Consider the following 7,382-nt stretch of genomic DNA (forward strand, 5'->3'; position numbering starts at 1 on the left):
CTCCTCCTCTCCCCCCACCTTTCTCGTGGTACTGGGGATCAAACTCAGGACCTCAGGACCTTGCGCTTGCGAAGCAGACACAGCACCACTGAGCTAAATTCTCCTTCCCACCTACATCCTCTTTTTAACATCTGTTAAAATATGATTTTCAAATTTTGGCGCCTTTGTACCCTACTTTTTGTTGAATGAAAATACGCTTCATATTGCTGCTCTGGGTTCCCTGAGCGCAACAAAATAGATGATATAGTAGGGAGAGGCAAATAATGTCTCACCCAGGATAGTTATCCTGTTCCTTAGGGTAATTGAGAATTAACTGTCTCTGGCACAAGTAGGCTTTTTGTTTACTTTGGGGGGACAGGGATGTAGCTCAGTGGTGCCACCCCCTGCCTCACAGTCACAAGGTCCTGAGTTTGATCTCGCGTATCAAAGAAAAAAAATAAGTGTGGGAAGAATTGGAATGTTTATGGACTAGTACATAACTTGGAGTCTAGTGTACAGTTGTAATCATGATTTCAAGTTGGTGTGGGGTCTTTCCTCACCAACTATGAGTGTCTAAAAGAGTAGCCAGTGTCCCCTGCTAGGTAGGAGGACATTTTACCTCCCAGGTGTGTCTTGAGGTGACATAAGCTTTAGATGTGCTTGTTGTGCATCTGACACCCTTCAGCATCCTGGCCTTTTGTTTCCAGTTCAGATTTTTGGCTTCCTTCTCACCATCCCTTTTGCATCAAATGCAGGTCAGGTTATATGATGTGAAAACAGTGTGACCAGTATAAACATAGGTGTAGCATTGTAGCCTGCGGGTGATAAACCCATCCAGCCAAATCATGAGTGGTGACCAGTTCTAACACTTAGCATTTTGTGTAGTGTGCCAAACACTTTTACATTCACTTGCTTCTAGTGGCAATAGAATGAAGTAGATCAGATGGGCTGTGTATGAGGAGATAAATCAGAAAAGCTTACTTGCCTGATGTTATTTTTCAGGATTTATTTCAGATATATAATGTATGAGATTTTAAAACTTTTTATAGTGCTGTAGTAGGAACTTGCACTTTAAGCAAAGAAGGATTTAGACTTGAATGAAAGGATTTTGGGGGGCTAGTTCCAGATAAGGTTATCTGCAACATTGTATGTTCACAGTCTTGCTGATATACCGAGTTAGGTTGGTGGGGTACCTGGAAATTTTTAAATTTTAGGCTACTTACAAATTTGGATTTTAGGAGACAAAAGTAAGAGTTAGATAAAGGCCAGAATCTCTTGAGTAGGTAGATAAAAAAACATGGTTTGCTGACCATGGTGTCAGGCTCAGCACTGTGTAGTGCAGTAGCCTAGAAAGGCTTACTAGATGAAAAAGTATTTGGTACTACTTTAAATGCTTTGAAAATATTTTGTCTAATGGTGACTTTAATGGAACAGTATGAAAACTAAAATATTCCACAGTTCACTTTTTAAGTCAACCTGCTTGCAGCATAAACTAGCCTAATATTTTCTAATGTGAAACTATCTGCTACCTTTATTTCCTTGTTTAGGGCGAACTTTCTGACCAAGTGTACAACTACCCAGAAGGCCTAGGAGAGGTGCTGTATAGGGAGCAGTTCGACTTCAACGCCGAGCCCCCTTGGGAACCTAGCTGATGATAGGGGGTTCCATCTCCTAACTTGTCCATGTGAGTATTTCCGCGTCTGTGGGGCCTTAATGCAGTGAAATTGAGGGCAGTGAGAGTGCTCAGTTGCTTAGTATTTTTCAGAATTCAAAATTACATTCACCTTTTTTAAGTGTAGTGACCTTGAAGTTGTTTTAAAGCTCTGGCAGATTTGACAGTTACAGGTTATGGTCACGGCTGAATTAGTTGAATGCGTTTTCACCAATCATTGGATTGCTTAAAATTTATCTTAAGTACATTACAAATATTACTATACTTAGTATATTTTACAGGAGAAGTTTTAGGAAATTGTACTATTTCAGGTTTGTTTTTAGTTTTTTGAGACAGGTTCTCACTATTAGTTCAGGCTGGCCAAGAACTTTGCAGTGTAGCCCAGGCTGGCCTTGAACTTGTGGCAGTCCTCCTGCCTCGGCCTCCCTGGCAGACATCAGCAATAGTTCTTGTTTTAATGTAAGTTGGAGAGTAGTTTTTGGAAGATATTTGTCACATCATTCTGCCATTTGGTTTAGTGGATGCAAATATTTGAACTGAATTGGAAAAGTCATTCTTTCTTACTGGTGTTGGAAGTGGAAGGGAGAACTTGCACAAGCAAAACATGGGGTCCTACTGAGCTGCGTCCTTACCCCTGCAGGGTTCTGTTGTCCGCCACGCTGCCTCCTGGGAGCTTTGGACTGCTTAATGTTTTGTGTATGGATTGACTTTAGAATTGAGGCCTGTGTGAAATAAAATTCCTTAATGAGCATTTGTTTAAATTTCAACTACTGGTTTGTGTGGTTGTGTGTTGTGTATAGATTTCTTGCTATCAATATGTGGGTTTTGGTGTTAAATCTGGCTTTTTTTGATTGTCCAAAAACTTGAATAGCCATTAGACTTTTTAGAAAAGCTAAGAGTATCAATTTAGTATTTTAGTCTGATCTTATGAAATAGCTTGTGTCAAATAAAATATTGTGTTGTAGCTTAGTGTGGTAACACGTGCCTACTGTGATCCCAGCGCTTGGGAAGCTGTGGCAGGAGGAATGCCATGAGTTCAAGGCCAGCCTGGACTACAAATCCAGACCTAGTCTCAAAAACAAAACAAGAAAGTGTTCTTTTATTAGACTACATTTTAAATCCATTAGTTGTTGGGCTGGGGATTTAGCTCAGTGGTTCCAGAGGCTGCCTCACAAGTGCAACGGCCCGATTTTGATCCCTGGTATCAAAAACAACCCCAAAACATACATACATTCATACATTGGTTGTTAACTCATGTTTTTAAAGCTAAAAACAAGAAAAAGCAGTTTAGAGAATGTTTTCTTGAAAGTCCTATGAAGCCTTTCCAATCTGGCATTCCTCCTGTGTAGGTTTGAGCAAATTGTTTATCTGAATGCCATCTCTGAATGAAGTTGCGATGCGACAGTTGTCTTAGTCCTGAGCAGGCACAGTGGTCTCTGTTGAGTGCCTTCAGAGCTCTTAGATGGTGAGGGCTAGCACGCCTAGGGCAGAGGCACAGATCCCTGTCCTGATCTGGGCCGCTGGTATGCAAGTGAAAAACAAATGGGACTGCTGCCTCTGTGCCAGGTCCGTTACCTGAGTTTCGTTGGTCTTTCTTTTTTTGAGACAGGGCCTCACTATGTAGTTGAGACTGACCTGGATCTCGCTATGTATCCCAGGCTGGTCTCACAGCGATCCTCCTGCCTCAGCCTCCCGAGGGCTGGGATTATAGGCGTGAGCCACCATGCCTGGCTTTTTAAAAATTCTGTACCGGGGATCAAACTTGGGTCCTTGCTCTTGCAAGGCAGGTAGCAGAATCACTGAGCTAAATCCCCAACCCCTCATTTGTTTCCTTTCTACTTCCACATATCTGACATGTGGGCCTGACGGCCTGGGGATTTGACCCAGGGCCTTTGGAGTGGGGTTGGTTGACATCATAGTCAAGAATAGATGAGTCTGATGTGGAGCTGGTTGAGGTAGCTTCACACTCAGGAGGCTGAGGCAGGAAAATCTCTACTAGTTTAAGGCCAGCCTGGGATACATAATAAAGGGTGGGAGACCCAAAATAGATTCTAAGGTGGAAATTCAAGGACAAGTTTCATCTTTTAAGGAAGACCATAATAAAGTATATGCCGTCTTTTGATTCTTTAATTGGAACCTAAATCTTGCAGTTTATTTACTGTTTCTAGTGATGTTTCCTTTTAGGCATTTGAGGTATCACTAGGCTGATATCTCAGAAAGCCAAAACAGGAAAGAGAAGTCTTCAGAATAATGAGCTTCCAAGGGCCGTAGTGCCCCCCCCTTTTGAGGGGATGGGGACAGATGATACTTTAGGGACAGTATATATTATGGTAAATGAAACTCTAGTGCTTTATGCTTTGCTGTAAAGGTCCACAGTAACTTGTTCATATTATTTGGAAATCCAAAAAGCTCAACAAAACCCTTACAGCTTCCTTGATGTGATCTATACTTGATGGGGAGAAAAACCGACCTGAATTGGTGCTGAGACTTTGTACCTGATCGCATTTAATGGTAGTATTTCCAGACGACTTCAGAAGTACTGGACTACAGGGTGCTGACTCATTCTTTTGGGGAGTGTTACATAACGTACACATGCAAATGTGTTAGCTTACAGATGCTCTGCACACACGTGTGTTATGCCACAGCCCTGCAACCTGACAAATCTTGACGTTGTCAAGATGTTGTCTCGTAGGTTTCCCTAGAATTAATGTACGAGAAAACCCCGCCTATTGGAAATGCAATCTCTATGCATGGCAGTTTGCACTAGGGCAAGCCAGGATGCTGAGATTTTCTGAGGAGCCGTGGCAGTAGTCGCAATCCTTTGGAAGAGTCTAAAACAGTGCCCTTGGGACTTTCACAGCCCGCTGGAGCTGTGTGCTGTGCAGAACTAGAGCTCCGTACCTAGGTAGACTTCCTGTGCAGACGGCTGGGCCCCACCATTAGCTTCAGGGCAAGTCCTCAGTCAACCATCTGAATTTTGAGATAGTTCATCAGTGTCTGTAAACACTGAAAGTTGCTCATATAATCTTTTTTTTTAAGCTACTTTTTAAAGTACATGTATGATATAACATGGGAGCATTGTGAAAATACTTTTTTTCTGGGGGTTGATCACGGCCTCAGCATCCGCTGTCTGAAACACCCCAGCTCTCTAACACTGGATGTATCTTGACAGGCATTTTAGCAGCAGTATCTCAGATGAATGCATGGGCCCCTAATTGTGGAAATGGTTTGCTTTTTGTTTGTTTGTTTCTTTGTTTGTTTTGGTTTTTTGAGACAGGGTCTCTATGTAGTTGAAGTTGACCTGGAACTCACTGTATAGCCCAGGCTGGTCTCTGGTATCGAACTCACAGCCATCCTCCTGCCTCAGCCTCCCGAGTGCAGGGATTACAGGTGTGCGCCGCCACACCCAGCTGTGGAAATAGTTTTGAAGGCCTTTTCAAAAGTTTTTAAAGGATTTTATGCTGGAATAAGGTTTTTCCAGTGGGCAAATTTTATATTTTAGCTATGATGCTAATTTTAATTGATATAGTAACCAATTGAACATTTTTAAAACCTTTCAATTCAGACAGACTTATACTAGTGGATCTGCTATTGCCTTTACCAGTGGATCTCGTTATGATTTCATTAAGTTCACCATAATTATACCCCTCGATTTGAGTTTGCATTCTGGGTGAAGAGGATGGAAAGGTCCTAGAAAAGTGATGGCAGCCTGTTAGAGATGAGTCCTCAAGTGGCACCCCAAACCCCACTTAGTGTTTATCACAAAGTGTCAACACTGCAGTTAAACCCGAGGCATGGAGTAAAGCACTGATCTTATGGGGTTTGCCTTCATCTTGGCCAGGCACACGCTTATAACCCCAGCACTTGGGTGACTGAGGCAGGAAGATCACTGAGTTTGAGGCCAGTCTGGGCTACATAGGGAGATGGCTATCTCAAATAAAACAAAACACCTAGAATACTGGTTTTTAGCCTGGAAAAAACAATTCATGTATTAATATCTTTTGTCTTGACAAACAATCTGTGTGCTATAGGTTTGCCACCTATAGCCTAGAGAGTCCCTGTGGTGAATTAAAAATTGAGGTGGGTGAATTTGGCAGGTCTGCTATTCCAGGTTCGCCTAAAACATACCGTCTGACTCACACTTCATGTTTTTGCCAGTTAACTTTTTCTTTAGTACCAGGGATGGAACTTGGCACCTTGAGCTTGCGAGGCAGGCAGCGGAACCACTGAGCTAAATTGCCAGCCCCTCCAGTTAACTTTTAATATCTAAAGTCTTCTAGCAAAGCTTTATTCACAGTGCTTTAAAACAAATGTCAACATCAGCCTTCCTTTTGGTAGCTGTAGAACTATAGATGGGGTGTTTCTGCTAACATTAAGAGAATTGCAAGATTCCAGGAGTCTGCAGGCTGCTTTTTAGACCTTCAGCAAGATGGGAAACACTTAGGCCAGCCCAGATGCACCCACTCAGCCTTCACATTGTGAAAAATAGCGGGCTTCCAAGTGACATTTCACCTGAGCTTGTCAGTGCAAAGGTTTAGAAAGCCTGTGTCCTAAGATGCTTGGATTCTTTTGCAGAGTTTATTTCTTATGGGATTAACTTTTAGCTTTTCACAGTAGCTGATGGTGGAGCTTTGCATTTACACAGGGATCACATGTATCTCAAAGTTGCAGGCTCTTTTAAGAATAAAGTATTGGGGGGCAGGCGTGGTGGCGCGAGCTTGTCAGTGCAAAGGTTTAGAAAGCCTGTGTCCTAAGATGCTTGGATTCTTTTGCAGAGTTTATTTCTTATGGGATTAACTTTTAGCTTTTCACAGTAGCTGATGGTGGAGCTTTGCATTTACACAGGGATCACATGTATCTCAAAGTTGCAGGCTCTTTTAAGAATAAAGTATTGGGGGGCAGGCGTGGTGGCGCATGCTGTGAGTTTGAGACCAGCCTGGGCTACATAGTGAGTTCCAGGTCAGTCTCAACTACATAGTGAGACCCTGTCTCAAAAAACCAAAAAAAAAAAGAAAGTATCTTGTCTCTTTTAAGAATAAAGTATTGGGGGGCAGGCGTGGTGGCGCATGCTGTGAGTTTGAGACCAGCCTGGGCTACATAGTGAGTTCCAGGTCAGTCTCAACTACATAGTGAGACCCTGTCTCAAAAAACCAAAAAAAAAAAGAAGAAGTATCTTGGGGCTGGCAATTTTTAGCTCAGTGGATCCACTGCCTGCCTTGCAAGCACAAGGACCTGAGTTTGATCCCCATTCCAAAAAAAGGAATGAAGTGTGAACCCTCTTCTCCAGCACACAGGATTTCATTGTCAACTCCTCTTAAGGTTAAGACTGCTGGGGTCTGGCTGGGCTGGTGCTTGGTGGTGGAGTGACCCTGGCTTGCTCCTCCGATATTAGAGTTGGGACGCTCTTGTCCATTGACGGAACTTTCCGAGATGAAGGCAAACCCCATAAGATGAGTGCTTTACTAATACTGGCTCTGTCTGTTGGAGATATGGTCTCGCTATGTCATTCAGGATGTCCTTGAGCTCACTATGCAGCCCAGGTTGTCCTTGAACTAACTTCCTACCTCAGCCTCCTAAATACTGGGATTATAGGCCTACACCACCACACCCAGCTAATACTAGCTTTAGTCAAGTATTTTATTGTAGTTCTCAGTGTGATCAAGGAAACCAGATAGCATTACGCTTTAACATCTATTTCATTGGCTTCAGATGTGTCTTCATCCTACACCAG

At 42.8% G+C, this 7,382-nt stretch overlaps 1 protein-coding gene across 2 annotated transcripts in view; it reads left to right on the top strand.

The window, feature by feature from the left end:
* The window catches only part of Azin1 (antizyme inhibitor 1), a 26,469-nt gene that overhangs the window by 3,022 nt on the left and 16,065 nt on the right, over positions 1-7,382 (top strand). For both annotated transcript variants that reach the window (XM_010612114.3, XM_010612113.3), the window contains exon 2: positions 1,527-1,663. The gene's annotated coding sequence lies outside the window, so the exon portion shown is untranslated. The remainder of the gene's footprint in view (positions 1-1,526; positions 1,664-7,382) is intronic.

This window comes from Fukomys damarensis, unplaced genomic scaffold (assembly GCF_012274545.1).
Source record: "Fukomys damarensis isolate Sample0158 unplaced genomic scaffold, DMR_v1.0_HiC HiC_scaffold_5, whole genome shotgun sequence".
In the NCBI taxonomy this organism is placed as follows: Eukaryota; Metazoa; Chordata; class Mammalia; order Rodentia; family Bathyergidae; genus Fukomys; species Fukomys damarensis.